Below are 15699 nucleotides of genomic sequence, written 5' to 3'. Positions count from 1 at the left end.
GAAAATATTAATACAATGGACTAACCCTTAGCTAGACCAACAAAGGGAGAAGAAGAGAAGACACAAACAAATAAAATCAGAAAGGAGAGCTTGGACATTACTACTGACCCCACAGAAAAAAAAGGATCTTAAGAGCATACTACAAATTACATATGTGACAAATTAGACAATCTAGACAAACTGCTGGAACACACAACCTACACTGAATCTAGAAGAAATAGAAGACCTCAACACATCAATTGCAAGTAAAAAGATTCAATCAGTCACCAAAAACCTTCCAGTAAAGAAAGGCCCCAGACCAGTTGGTTTCATAGGTAAATTCTACCAATCATCCCAGTAAGAACAAATACCAATCCTGCTCAAACTCTTCCAAAAATTTGAAGAGGAGGGATCACTACCTAACTCACTCAATGAGACCAACCTCACCCTAATATAGCAAGATAAAAAATATTACAAAGAAAGAAAATTACAGGCCAATTTCATTTATGTATATAGATCCTTCATGGACTCCCATGATGCATATATTAGAATGCTTGATGGTGTCCCAGATGTGTTTTAGGCTATTTTCATTTCCAATAATTCTCTTTTCATTCTGCTCCTCACCCTGATTCATTTCAAGTGTCTTGTTTTCAAGTTCACTGATTCTTTCTTCTGCCAACTCCAATCAGTTCTTGAAACCCTCCTGGGAATTTCTCATTTCAATTATTGTGGTCTTCAACTCCAGTAGTTTTGTTCGGCTCCTTTCTAAAATTTCTACCTCTTTACTAGGATTTTCATGTTGCTCATTCATTGTTTTCCTGATACTCTTTAGCTCTTTCTCTGTATTTTTCTTCATCTTCTTGAGCATTTTTAAAATCATTTTTTAAAAGACTTTGCTTGGTGTGTCCCCATTCTTATCTTCTTTGTTGGTGTTTTCCTGAGTTTTTTAATCTACTTCCTTTGGATGAGCAATCATTTCCTGTTTCTCTGTTTGTCTTGTACTCCTTTGTTGCACACTATTTATTTTTATATTTTAAATTGTTAACTCTGGGGTTTATGCCCTGAGAAGTCTGTTTCTTGATTGTGTTACCAGCTGGTGATAAGATGGGTATTTTCTTGAGATTGAGCCCTCCTATCAGGAAGGTCTTCCCAAGAGAAAGGCAATGTGTAGGGTTTTCCGTGTCTTTCTGTGTGTTTTCCTGGGCTTTTGCTTGTTAGTTGTTTTGGAATTCCCCTGCTTACAGGGGTTGGGTTGTCCCTCTCTTTCCTGAGAGACACAGACCTCCCTCTGTTTGTTGGTGTTTGGGGCTTGCAAGCCTTTGTCCCAGACTTTCCACCTCTGTGGTTTCTTACACTCCTTTTATTGTCTCGAACTGCTTTTGTCTGGAGGGAATGTTCTGGAGGTAGGGGCATTCATGAAAGGACTTTCCCAAGTGAGTCTTCTTAGCCAAAACTGGACTGGACCCATGAAGGGGACACAGACTGGCTCCAAAGTGCCTTGAATAAGGGTTGGGAAGGGCGCCAAGAGGCTCTTCCATGGCTCCTCATCTCTGTGCGTCTGGATCTAGGTTTCATTTCTTTATGTTTTCCTTCATATTACCTCTATGTCTTTTTATACTATTTCCTGGGAAGTTTCCTGTAGTTTTCTTTTTTTACTCAGCTAACTAATTTGATGTTCAGCTCTCTGGCAGTATTTCTTATTCTCTGCTCCCTTCTCATTGCAACCTCTTCTTATTTGATGGTTATATGTGTTCTCAAATCTCTTTGGAAATTAGAATTGTTTAAAGTTTCTTTCTTTCTTCCTTTATACTTGTTTCCCACAGGCTTGGTTGTCCTCATTGTTTGTGGTGTTTCTTTTTCACACCCTGGTGTTCTTCAAATGACCAGTGTCCTTGGAGTGTGGGCTGTGGTGGGTGGGCTTTTGCACGGCTCCCCCTGCTATCTTCCCTGTCCATGGAGCCTCAGATGTGACTTGCTGAACTGGGGCAGAAGGAATAAGGGTATGGGAAGAGTACCCTTCCCATAAAGTGAAGGCTCCTTTCAGGCAGCCACAAGTCAGATTGTATGTTGCTGATACATGGGCACAAAGAAATTCCTCACTATAACTCACCTAGAATATTGAGTGCATCCCAGCTAGAGGAAAATGTGGGAGAAATTCAAAGGTGTGATGAACATTCCAATTGACTAAAACATAATGACGACTCCGGCAGACTGACCTTAGAGACAGATTTACTACTCTAAAGAGACTGGCATGTTCATTTGCAATGGTACAACCTAGACAGACATCTTTACATACTGACAGCACAAGAGCACTGATTGCTCTAAGTAGGCTGATTATTCCAAAGGCTCAAGATGTTGAGCTCTTGATGTAAAATGACAAATCTCTATGCAAAAGAAAGATAGACCATCCCAGATATACTGCGCACACTCCAAAGCCCCTCCCTACCTTATTGGAGGAGGGGGTGGACTAAGCTAGTTAGTGTGCTGCCTTTTATATTCTTCCTTCTACTTATAAAATGCTTAGAAATATTTCCCTAAGGTTCATCTGAGTTGGGATATCACATGCTCACCTAAGCCAGTGTGCATTCAAGCATTCAGTGATGGTAAGAGACCATATCAATTTAGAGGGCAATAGTAACAGTTCTAAAACATTGTATGCTTATAGAGCTTATGTAACCTTTTTGAAATTTATCTATCAATTTCTACCAGCATACAATTGTTAAACAAATGCCATTATTTTCATCTAAGACATATATTGATAACTGTATTATATTAACAAATTTATATATGCCTTATTCTTCTGTCTGTCATCAAGCCTACTTCACCAAAATTTTCTCCTTCCTTCCAAAACTTCTTTAGTCATTGACCTAATGTTACTCACTAAATGTAATATTGAGAAGAACAAAATTAACTGTATTCCTGATGGAATATATGCAGATATAAATAAATGTCTTACTATTATATTAATAACAATTAAGAAATTTACCGGAAAAGTAACGGCCAGAAGTTGTACTGACCAGCCTGACTAACCAGCTGAAATCACTCTCACATGGCAGGTAACAAGAATCCATGACAGAGGTGGTAAATTTTTATGAAGAAAATATTGTCAGTCTCATTTCACACTGTTACAAAACATATTTATGAAGACCAATTCTGAAGAGGAGAAATATCTTTAAGGCAATATGTACACCATCTAAAATGAAGTTAAAGAGAGCAAGTTGAATACATCACTCATTGTGTTCACTGTTCTGTGTATTTAAGAAGATAAGATTTGTATTTAAAGCCTCAAATACTTATGTATTAGATACCATATTTAGTGAAATAGCCTTTGGTCTGAAAAAGCATGGGCATATTTACATTTCAACAAAATGCATTTTATGAATTTCAATATATAAAATCTGATATGCTTAGGACATTCATTTATCATTTTCTTCTACATAGCTACCAGCTGTCCCAATTCCAAAATGTTTTCTATATTATCATTTTAATGATGTCTTGCAATTTTTATCATTATTAAAAGTATTCTTGTGAAGGCAGTTGTTGTTATATATGTCTTACTATACTTATTAGACTAAATTACACATCATGGTCTATTATTTGAAGTTATACAGTCCCGTTTTCTTCTAAGATTGAATGGCTTACTTTCAGGGCACTAAAATTGTTATACTGTAAGGTTTAAATGGAAAAGAATATTCCATTGACTATTTATATATTTTCATGTCCAATCATTTTTGTTACTCTTAGAAAATCTTATTTTTGACTGGACTCAGGCTTAGAGGTAGAAGGTCTCAGAAAGAGCAACTTCTGTCTGTTCCTGGTGTTTTTCTTTGGCTTCTTTTATTCATTCTCTTAGACAAAAGTTCAGTATATTCTGGGGTATTTTTCTTTTTCTTTTTTTAATTTTATTTAATTTTATTTTTTTATTCATTTTTTAAAAAAATATTGGGTATTTTTCTTTGTATGTGTTTCTTCAGAGAAATATTCTGACATTTCCGTTGCAGAACTTTTGGGGTAACAAGACGGTATGGAATCCTGGGTGCTTGGGTCCTGGATTTCTTGCCAACTTTATTCTCACAACATACTGGTGGACACCGTCTTTTTTAGAAGGATGAGGTTTGTGAATTCTGCTAGTTCAGAATAGTATTGGCCAGCCTAGGCATATCCTTTTCTCCTTTTTCTTTTTCTTTCTTTTCTTTTTTACCACTAACCAAGTTGAGAACCCTCCGATTGGCATCCTCAGTGCAGCCCTTTACAGATTGCTTTTTCTTTCTCCATTTCTCAATGGTCTGTAACAGGAATGCCCCTTTCCCAGCAGCAGGCAGGTGGCCATGGGTCAGGTCGAGGCACCTGCTTCAGGGCGACACGTTTGTCATTTTCACCACAGATTTGGACAACACAGCCCTTCCATTCTACCCCCAGAGTGTCAGCAGCAACGTCTGTGGCCGTGAGCATCTCACAAAAGGTGCTCAGTTTGCATTCATCAGCATTTCAATGAGCTTCTGCAGCCAGTGGCTATGGCGAAGGTGTGCAGCTTCATCCTGAAGCAACGGGTTACCTCCAAGGTATCAAAAAAAGAGTAGGACTATTTATTTTCATTTTTCTGACATTGTCAAATCATAAGGGCCAACATGATGACTATCAGTATTTACCAATCAAGTATTGTATGAATGCTTTTTTTAAAGCATGTCACTTCCTTGGTTACATGATGTAATTTATCTAGGCAGCTAACTGAAAAATAAAATTATAAAGTTCCTGCATTTATGAGTTTCTGTTTAAATTGAATGAGCATCTTTATTTTGTAATGTGCACAAATAAAACTTAGAAATAATACACATCATGTGACATTGATCTTAAAATTCCACAAAAACTGGACATGACACCATTGAAAGTCATAAACCAAAATATTTTTCAATGAACATTTAAAAAATATTTAGTAAAGAAGGACAAGAACAACCATTACTAAGGGATTCTTGTTCCATTAGGTCTCAGTTTAATTTGAATATTAATTAATTTGAATATTTCTGATACAATTTAACTTTTAAAATCAGCATCTTCTTTTATTTTCAAAGTTTAAGCTGTGACTTCCCACTGTGTTTTTGAACAAAAAAGGTTGTTTGTGAGTGATGAACTTGTACAGTATATTTTCGCACCTTGAAAAATGCTATTGTCACATAGGAGTGTAAAATACTGTAAATAACCTTATTTTTCATAGGTCACTTACTACAAATATGGTTGACCTTTATACGGCACAGAGTTCTTCAACTATGCTGAGGAGATAACACAGCCTTACACAGTAATTTAGGTGTGCTTACCAAATTAGGAGATCAGTCACGTAGTAAGGTAGGAAACTTGCTAAAGGTCAAACAAAATGTTATTAAAGGAGATAGAATTATAAGGAGCAGATATTAAATTTTCCATGAATTATTTAGCCCCTACAGCATCCTGATCCTCTATCTCTGGAGGTAGGTTTCTATCAGTCAATAAGCGACAGAAGCTGATTGATTACCTTAAGCAGAAAATAAATGATAAGGGCATTGGAGAACTCCAGGTGGGGTATGGAATTTCTGGGTCTGAAAATGAACAGGAACCAGGGAGCTGAGAGCTAAGACAAGTACAAGTCATAGGAGCATTGTGTTTTAGATGGCACCTAAGACATTCGATGCTCTGACTACAGGGGTAATGCCAGGATTTAAAACTTTACCAGAGTCTAGTTTACACTGGATAAAATAAAAGAGTTTTAATGTTCAGTTAAATAAGCTTTGATAAGTGTGTACACTCCTGTTAAAGCACCACCCCAGTAAAGACGGAATATTTTCATCCCAGAACCTTCCCTCCTGTCCCTTCTCAATTTTTAATCCCTTACCCCAGACAACTGCTGATCTATTTCTATCAACCCAGATTAACTTTGCCTATTCTAGAATGTGATAAAAGAAAATGATACGGTGTGTAAGCTTTTGCATCTGGCTTTTTTCACTTAGCATGTTTTGAGATTCAACCATATTTTTTAGTATATGGTTTGGTTGTTCCTTTTAAGTGCTGTATTCTTTGTATAATTTTATCATAATTTGGTAGCACATTTATCAGTTGACATTTAGGTTGTGTCTACATTTGGGCTATTAAGAAAATTTCCACATTAAATATTCTTGCACAGGCCTTTTCTGTTTATGGACATATGTCTTCATTTCCCTTAGGTAAATATCTAAAAATAGAATTGTTGGGTCATATGGTTAGTATACGCTTAACTTTATTTAAAAATGGATATTTTTCAAAAGAAATCATCTCACTGCACAGTTCCACTAGCACCAATACTTCATATTGTCAGTCTTCTTAATTTTAGCCATTCTAGTGGCTGTGAAGCAGTGTCTTGTGGTTTTAACTTGCATTCACTGATAATTAGTGATCTAGAGCCTATCTCCTCTTGTGATGTGACTGTTTAAGTCTCTTGACTTTTTTTAACTGGGATATTTATTTTATTATTGAGCTGTCAGAGTTCCCTTTATATTCTGGATCCCAGTACTTTGTCAGATAAATGTATGTGTGTTAAGTTCAGTGTCAGCTTAGCCAAGTCATGGTGTTCATTTGTTTGGTCAAGAAGCACTGGCCTGATTTTTACTGTGGGGTTATTTCATGGATTTCAATCAACATTAAGTTGATTCATCAATATCTGATTACATCAACAATCAACTAAAGAGATTGCCTTCAACAATGAGAAAAGGTTACATGCAATCAGTTGCAGCCTTTAAAAGGAGAAGTGATGACCTCAGCAGTTAGAAGGGAGAATGTCCATCTCTACTTCAGCCAGCCAGCTTGTCTTGGAAATTCATTAAAAACTTCCAGCCGAGTTCTGAGCTTACAGCCTGCCTTACTTAATTTGGCCTTGCCCAACCCTACAACTGTGTGACCAATTCCTATAAAAACTCTCACAATATTACATTACACACACACACACACACACAACCTGTCAGTTCTGTTTCCCTGGAGAATCCTGTCTAATGCAGATTGTGGTACCAGATATTTTTCAAATACCAAAATTGTGGAAATGGCTTTAGAATTGGATATTGGGTAGAGGCTGGAGGAATTGTGAGGTGCTTGATAGAAAAGACTAGACTTCTTTGAAGAGACTGTTGGTAGAAACACGGATGCTAAAGGTACTTCCCATGAGACGATAGAAGGAAATGATGAATGTGTTATTGGAAACTGGACGAGAGCTGATTTTTGAGTAAGCAGCAGAGAACTTGGCAAAATTGAGTTCTGATGTCATTTGGAAGACAGAACCTGAAAGTGATGGACTTGGATGTGCAGCTGAGGAGTTTTCGAAGCTAAGCATGGAAACTGTGATTGATTTTTTCTTGCAACTTATAGTAAAATATGAGAAGAAAGGGATAAGCTGAGAACTGAACTTCTGGACACAAAGAAACCAGAAATTGATGATCTGGAAATTCTGAGCTTCCATAAAGTAAGACCTCAAGAATAGCACTTCATGAAAGGGTTTAACTGAACATGGAACCAGTCAGCCACTTGAGGTGAAGTCAAGATTGCAGGTGCAGTTATTCAGGAAAGATCTACGGAAGGCTCTATTGTCGGGTGGTTTGGGCCCCTGTGAACTAGAAGCAAAGCTGATGAGCTCTTTGTGAGTCTTCTATGAGTGAAACCACTGCCAGGCTGGATGGAGAGGGACAGAGCAGGGTGGACTGAAGGAAGAATGTCTGCAAGGGCATAGCAGGGAGGTGAGGTCTGGGCCAGAGAGCAAGTCCACCCATGTGTGTGGAAGGGACTGGTCTGCCCCAGTGCTTGGGGGGGGGGGGCGGTTCATCTTCCACCCCATTGTTCAGGGAGAGTGCTGTCATCCAATGCTCAGAGATGGGGGGCCTGCATCCCAGTGTTCATGAAAAGTCTGGCTGCCACCCCAGTGCTCAGTGATGGGGAGCCTGCGCCCCAGTGTTCATAGAAAGTCTGGCTGCCACCCCAGTGCTCAGTGATGGGGAGCCTGCGCCCCAGTGTTCATGAAAAGTCTGGCTGCCACCCCAATGTACAGTGATGGGGAGCCTACACCCCAGTGTTCATAGAAAGTCTGGCTGCCACCCCAGTGCTCAGTGATGGGAAGCCTGCGCCCCAGTGTTCATGAAAAGTCTGGCTGCCACCCCAGTGCTCAGAGAAGGTGGAGCTTCTGTCCTGGCATTCTCAGAAGTCCCGGCTGCCATCCGATGCTCAGAGGGGGCAGGGCGCCTTCAGCCCAGTGTCCAGGGAAAGCATGGCCACTGAGCGAGCACCTGAAAGGGTGGGGCTGCTGCTGCCTCAGGCCTGGAGGACCAAGCACCCCTCCTGCGAAGACGCCCAGACCTCGGAATCTCAGGGAGAATCTCCTCTGGGCTTCGAAACGGTTGGAACCTATGACCCCTGTTTTCCTTCTACCTTCTCCCTGTTGGGAGAGAGATGTCCATCCTGTGCCTGCCCCTCCACTGCTCATTGGAAGCAGATAACTCGCTCTTAGGATTCACAGGTCCCGAGACGGTGGGGGATCGCGGCCGAGACAGACCGCACGCCGGCCTGGTTTGGATGCTCCTTTGTCCTCAGCGTTGTCACCGACGTGACTTGAGGCTTTGGGGGAGTTGTGGTGGGATGAACGGATTTTGCATGTGGAAAGAACATGGCTTTTAGGGTCCAGAGGGTGGAGTGTGGGGGTTTGAAGCTGTTGCACCCCAGGAAAATGCACCCTTCAACCTTACCTATTCCTGTGGGGTGCACCTTCTGTAAATGCTTCAGGTGAGGGGTGGTCCACCTCAGGCAGGCTGGGTCTTACTCCTCTTCCCGGACACCTTTATGAGCAGATTGAAATTCAGACACAGGAGGAGGAGGCCATGGAAACAGGAGGCTGGACATCCAGGGGACACAGACGAGAGGGGAGAGACCGGGCGGCGCAGCCACATGCCCGGTGACAAGCCAGGGCCACATCCCTGGCATCAGCCCCAGGGGCCACAGGCTCTGGGCAGGGAGCATCTCCCAGTCTTTGGACTTTCCTTGGCCTCAAAGCCGTGAGCAGATGAGTTCCCGTGGTGCGCCCTGACCCATTTCATGGCACTTGCTTGATCAGCCCAGGAAATTAAAATAGAGGATGTTTCTCCCAGTCTGGCTAAATTTTTCATTTCCTTTATGATGAGTTTTGAAGAGCAAAATTAATTTTATGAAGTAAATTTTATCACTAAAAAGATATTTACTGCTTTTTCTGTTCTCTAAGAAATCTTCGACTACATTAAGGCCACAACAATTTTTTTTTTATATTTCCTTCTCAGAAACCTTGTGGTTTTAGCAGTTACATGTAGGTCTATGACCACTTTTAATTAATTTTTTGTGTTGATTTGAGGTACAGTTAGGTTTCCTTTTATCTCGTATTGATATTTAGTTTTTTTAACCACCATATTCTATTTTTTCTTTATTATTACCTTGATGTCTTTATAAAAATGAATTGCCAAAAAGACAAAGTATCCAATAAAAAATAGGCAAAAGACTTGAAAAGACAACTGTCAAAAGAGAAATACAAATGGTGAAGGAACACAAGAAAAAATGCTCAATGCCACTAGTGACTAGGGAAATGCAAAGCAAAACTACAATGAGATATCATATCACACCCATTAGACTGACTGCTATTAAAATGTCAGTCAGCAAACTGTAAATGTTGGAGAGGATTTGGAGAGAGAGGAACGCTTATTTCCTTGTTGGTGGGAATGTAGAATGGTAGGCCACTGCGGAGGACTGTTTGGGATTTCCTAAGGGAGTTGGATATAGACTTGCCGTGGACCCAGCAATACCATGCTTGCTATATACCCAGAGGAACTGAGAGCAGTGACACAAAGAGACATCTGCGCACCAATGTTCATAGCAGTGTTATCCACAATTGCCAAAAGCTGGAAACAACCCAGGTGTCCATCAACTGATGAAAGGGTAAACAAATTGTTGAGTATACATAGGATGGAATATTGTGCAGCAGTAAGAAGAAATGAAGTTGTGAAACACATCACAACATGGACAAGCCTGGAGGACATTATGTTGAGTGAAACAAGCCAGACACAAAAGGCCAAATACTGTATGACTTCCCTACTATGAACTAAATATATTATGTGAAATGTGAATATGGGTAAACTGCATATATAAGACTGTTTTTCTTTGAAGCTGAACAAATGTAAGTTAATAGTACAAAATCTTTATATTAGACAAAAAAACCCACATTATCCTAAGTGAAGGAGACCAGACCCAGAGTACTACATAGTGTGTGATTCCATTTATTTAAAATGTAAAAATAAATCAATTTATAAAGATGAAAGGAGATGAGTGGTTGTGTAGGTCTGAGGAAGGAATGCTAAGGGGTGTGGAGTCTTTCTTTTTGGAGTAATTAAATCATTGTAAAACTTTTGAGATGATGATCAAACAACATTGTGATTGCACTAAAAGCCATTGATTATACACTTTGGCTAGAATAGCCAGAAACAGCAGCTGTGTACAGTGGGCGGAGTCAGAGAGATTGAAAGAGAGGGATTTTCTTGTTTGTTTGTCTTTTTTAAAATTATTATTATTCTTGAAATAATGAAAATGCGCTAATAAATATTGAAGTGATGAATGCACAACTGTGTCATTATAGCAAATACCATTGATTGTACACTTTGGATGTATTGTATGTTTATTAATATGTATCAATGACATTAATTTGTTAAAAAATAAAATGAAATTAAAAGAAAAAAATGAATCGCCCATTTGTGAGGGTCTATTTGGAACTCTCTATGCTAATTGATTTATATATCTCTCTTTAAGTCAATATCAGAATGTCGTTATTTACTGCATCCCTTGAAATCAGATAGTTTGTTTTCCAACGTTATTCTTCTGAAAGCCCATCTTGTCATCAGATTTTCAGAACTGCCTCTGTGGCTGTGAATACTCTATCTCCTGATTCTTTGTCTTTGGTTTCAGTTCTGCCACATTCTGTAAAAGTGAGACGAACGAGTTTCTACCTCATAAGGTGCTTGTATTAAATGAGTCAACACATAGAATGGGGTCTGAAACATAATAAGAAGTACATGAATAAACTATCTTTCTATTTTTCAATCACTCTCCTAAGAATCAAATTCTGGAAAAGAAACATGCAATTGGCAAAGCCTAGTTCTTGTGCTGACTTCCTGGATGACAAGAAAAGGGAGTGTTGAGTTATTCTAATCTCACAATAAGGGATTCTTTTAAAAGAGGTAGAGCTTGAGATGGTGGGTGCTAGAAAACTGAAAAATGTCCTCCAGTGCCGTGAGAAAGGTGTTGAACATAGAACCATAGAAAGGTGAAAGCACTGAAGTTTGCTGTTAAGGTTTCCATTCAGTATTGTCTGTCATGTAACCATAAGAAAATAATGAAACATATACAGTAAACAGAATAAGCAAAAGCTTGAAACCACTGTGCTACAATCTACCAACCTATCTTTTATGTTTCTCAAATTCTTTTAAGAATGTGTGTGTATTGACACAAAGCAGAGTTCTTATGCATTGTAAATGAGAATTTTCTTCAAAGAACAAATAGCTAAGCATATTAATATATTTAGCAAATGAATAAAATCATTCTTTATGTAATCCTCTTTATATAATTTAGAACAATTATTACATATGTAACACATGAAAACATACATTTATATGCTTACCTCATCTCTTACTATTATCTCTTAATATTATCTCAACTCTTCATTACCCCATTGAAAAGTCCTAAGACATACAATTGTTCAAATGCTGCAAAATATTGTAAGATAGAGAAAGTAAAGACGTGATCAGAGAATAGAAACGCAGAAAAAGAAGCAAAAAAGAAAAAAAATATCAAACTAGTTTGGTGGATTCAGGAAAACTATGTCACATGCTATCCCTGTACTTCTGGTTTGTGCTCCTGTTACAGGTAGGTAGGTAATTACACTGAGGGCGGGATTTGTGTGGGAAGAAAGAGAAAGAAACAAAGAGAGAGAGGAAAAGAAAACTTAGCTTGAACATATTGAGCTCCTTGACCATAAGCAGGTAAGTTTACCAATCGCTGTCAACTGAAGCTCTGAATAGACTCAATGCCAGAATTCCCCTTGTTGTATATGAGCCCACAGGGAAGGTAGAATGAATCTCACTGCCATCTGCGAAAACCCAATAAACTCCCACTGCAAACCTTTGCCAAATCGGGTTCCTTAGGATCGCTGCCCCTCTCACCGGGTTAATAAGAGCACAGCTGTCCCTGCCTGCTTCTCCACAAAGCACATGTGCTTCACGTGACCTGCCCACCCATCTGAAGGGGAATTCCGACTCCAGCGGTGGGTTCTACTTCAAACACAACTTGGGCCAATGAGCTTTGTGGAGGCATTTTCTTCAGACTTCTTGGAAAGAAGGTTGATTATAACTAAGTAAGCATGCGGCTCCTCTTAGCAGCTGGCCAGAAGGAGCCCTTGAGATTAAAGGGACAGTCAGCTTTGAACGGAAGCAATGCTGTGGAAGCAGAGAGGCGAGGCGCAAGAGGCTCTCCTGGGAAATACAGTCACGTCGTTGGCCAAGCGCCTGCGGGAGCCTCCTGAGCCAGGGATTTCTCTTCACTGTGTGAGACAATTTGACTTTATCTTTATGTGCAACAGTTTCATAAGCAACACACTCACATAGAATGACAGCTACTATTGATTTTCTACCTGAAAACATTTCTCAATAGAGAATTCCTATTTCCTTCCCCTCATTATTTTAAAGAAAAAAATTAAAAATCATACTTAAGTTCTAGCTCAGCCGTTTTCTCACCAGATAATGCAATTTCAGTTCTTTCAAATAGGCCCCATACATCTATTATTTTATTTTATTTTATTTTTCCATGATTTAAATATTTCTTTCACATAAATGGACATCTCAGTTAAAATTGGTCATATCTCCTCCAAACATCTCATATGTATGTATCTTCCATCTCTTACTACACATTTAGCAGTTTTTCAATTTAAAATATAGAATACCTAAAAAAGAATCAGATAGCTAGTTTATTTTTAAAGAAATATTTATTTATTTTCCCCCTCCTCCACCACCCTGCCCCCCCTCCCCAGTTGTCTGCGCTCTGCCCCTTCACTGTGTGTTCTACTGTGTCTACTTGTTTTCTCTTTCGGGGGCACGGGAACCGATCCTGGGACCTTCTGGAGTGGGAGAGTGGTGCTCAATCTCTTGTGCCATCTCATGTCCCTGGTCTGCTGCATCTCTTATTGTCTCTCCTCTGTGTTTTTTTTTTGTTGTTGTTGCGTCATTTTGCTGTGCCAGCACGCCGCATGGACCAGAATGCCATGTGGGCCAGCACTCTGCGTCGGTCAGCTCACCTTTACCAGGAGGCCCCATGAATCAAACCCTGGGCCTCCCATATGGCAGACGGGAACTCAGTCGCTTGAGCCACATCCACTTCCTCAGATAGCTTATTAAAGCTACTGCTTATCTTTAAAAATAAAGGACCAAAATCAAGTGAAAATAAATGCATACATTAAAGATTAAAGTTAGACAATGAGAACATATGATCCTCTGTTAAATAGAAAATAAAAGCAACCATTTTAACAGTTATTGCTGTCTAGATTATTAGTGATATCCCCTTTTCATTACTTACCAAATAAAATATACTCATTTACAATGTTTCTATTTTTCCAACCCCTTTGAAGTCTTATTTAAAATTTAAAATTTCTCATTATCTAAATTTTGGATACATAATTGGAATATGGAATTTATTAGTTTGCTCATTTTTGTTAAAGGAATTTCATGAAAAGTTTTGATAGAAGAGTAGATCTGAAAACAGCTCAAGGGTAAAGAATAAGGAAGAAACAATGGCAAATTCATGAGAAACAAAACTGCCAGCACTGGCTTTCTTAAGGCAAGACTTGGGGGTTCACTGGGGCCCCAAAGAGCCTTCCGGGGTTATTTGCAATACTCAGAAAAAAGAATAAAGTACCTTATTATAATTCTACAACGATGCTTCCCTTCCTTACCAAAGGTAGCTCCCCTGTTCACGTTACTCAGATTCTCTTTTCCTTAGTGGAATTAGGGATAAATAGGGTGAATGGTCTGCAGATTCCTCTATTCCAATAAAACGTATCACTAAAAGGAGAAAAAGGTGAAGACCCTCTGTTTTAGAGTGGCTAGTAAATAGAAATCCGGAAATTAGCTCAGAGGCTGCAGCTGGAGAGGCTCTGTGTTTGTTTAAGTTTTGTGTAAGTTGAGCCAGAGAAAAGGACCATTTTATCAATGCATAAGAAGGGCTTCAGTACCTGGGGAAATAAAACATTGTCTTTTTATGTGTCTATATTTTATGACTTGAGCTCCAACTCTCATTAAATTTTCTCTGGTAGATGAGAAACTATTTAAAGATGAGAAGCAATCTCAAATTTTTTAAATTATACTTTATAATATTAGACATTCATGTCTAATAACAAGAAGCTGTATTATTTTGGGGCCAAAAAAACCTAACTCCAACAAAAAAGATATGCCAGGTGCTTTTCCAGTTATAGAGATAATTTGTGTTAAACAACCACAGTTTCTCACCTCTTGGTCCCTAATTGTTACATTATGTTCATTTTAGAGAAAATGGTCAAAATGGAGGAATGCTCTTAGAAGCATGTGACCCAAAGACCAACAGAACGCCTCTGGCAAGGTGAAGGTAACGGAACACGTGGACCTTTTTGCTGTGTGTTTTGGACACAGAGGAGTGTGTGCAAAAATACCACGACTTTCCCCTTCACCACCATCCCAGGGTCCACAGGATGGAGGAATAAAATGTGGACTAGAGTGGACGTACTGGTATTCTACTATAGAACTGTTGTGACTCTAGCGATGGAAGAAACGCATCGCTGATGTGGAGACAGTGGCCACGGGAGCTGCTGAGGGCAGGGAGAGGGAAAAGGAGGTGTGATGTGGGGCATTTTTGGGACTTGGAGTTGTCCTGAATGATATTGCAGGGACAGATGCAGGACATTATATATACTGCCATAACCCACTGAATTTACTGGGGGAGAGTGTAAACTACAACGTAAACTATAATCCATGTGGTGCAGCAGCGCTCCAAAATGTATTCACCAAATGCAATGAATGTGCCTCGATGATAGAGGTTGTTGATCCAGGAGGAGTGGGGTGGGGTGTGGGGTATATGGGAGCCTCTTATATGTTTCAGTGTAACATTTTTTTGTGATCTATGTATCTTCAAAAACATATAATTAAAAAAATAAAAATAAACTTAATTTTTTTTTAAAAAAGGAAAAAAATGTTAAAACCCAAAAAGAAAAAGAAAAAATCTCTTCGGGTTAGGATAATGGGCCCCTTCTTTAAATTTCTGCATTTTTTTACTTAATACAAAGGTGAGGCCATCAGTAGGGTGGTGGAGTGGAAAACTCTTGGGTTCAGGCCCAGCCACAGCGAAGCCCCAGCAGAAACCAGCAGGATTGACTCTCTCAGCGTCCTGGAGAACAGGTGAAGGATTGCAGGGACTTGACCAGCAATTCAAGGAAAAGGCAACTTGGAAACAGCAGGAAAGCTCCTGGCGCCTTCCCTGGGCCTTCCCGCCCCTGCCCCCACTCTGGGCAGTGCCGCCTGCACTCCCTGGTCCTGACTGAGGAGGGATGGAGTTACTCTGAGCATATTGAGTCGAGGGACGCCTGCACCAGTCCATTGGGCAGCAGCAGGAAGGGCTGGTCCAGATGGCCCCAGAACCTTCTAGGGACAT

General features: G+C 39.6%; 1 pseudogene; it reads right to left on the bottom strand.

The window, feature by feature from the left end:
• Window positions 1–3729: 3729 nt before the first annotated feature.
• On the bottom strand, window positions 3730–4516 carry LOC111767020 (small ribosomal subunit protein eS6-like; annotated as a pseudogene).
• Window positions 4517–15699: the final 11183 nt, after the last annotated feature.

The sequence above is a fragment of the Dasypus novemcinctus genome, chromosome 29, assembly GCF_030445035.2.
Source record: "Dasypus novemcinctus isolate mDasNov1 chromosome 29, mDasNov1.1.hap2, whole genome shotgun sequence".
In the NCBI taxonomy this organism is placed as follows: Eukaryota; Metazoa; Chordata; class Mammalia; order Cingulata; family Dasypodidae; genus Dasypus; species Dasypus novemcinctus.
Note: the sequence above shows the minus strand (reverse complement) of the source record. Positions and strands in the feature narration are given on the sequence as shown.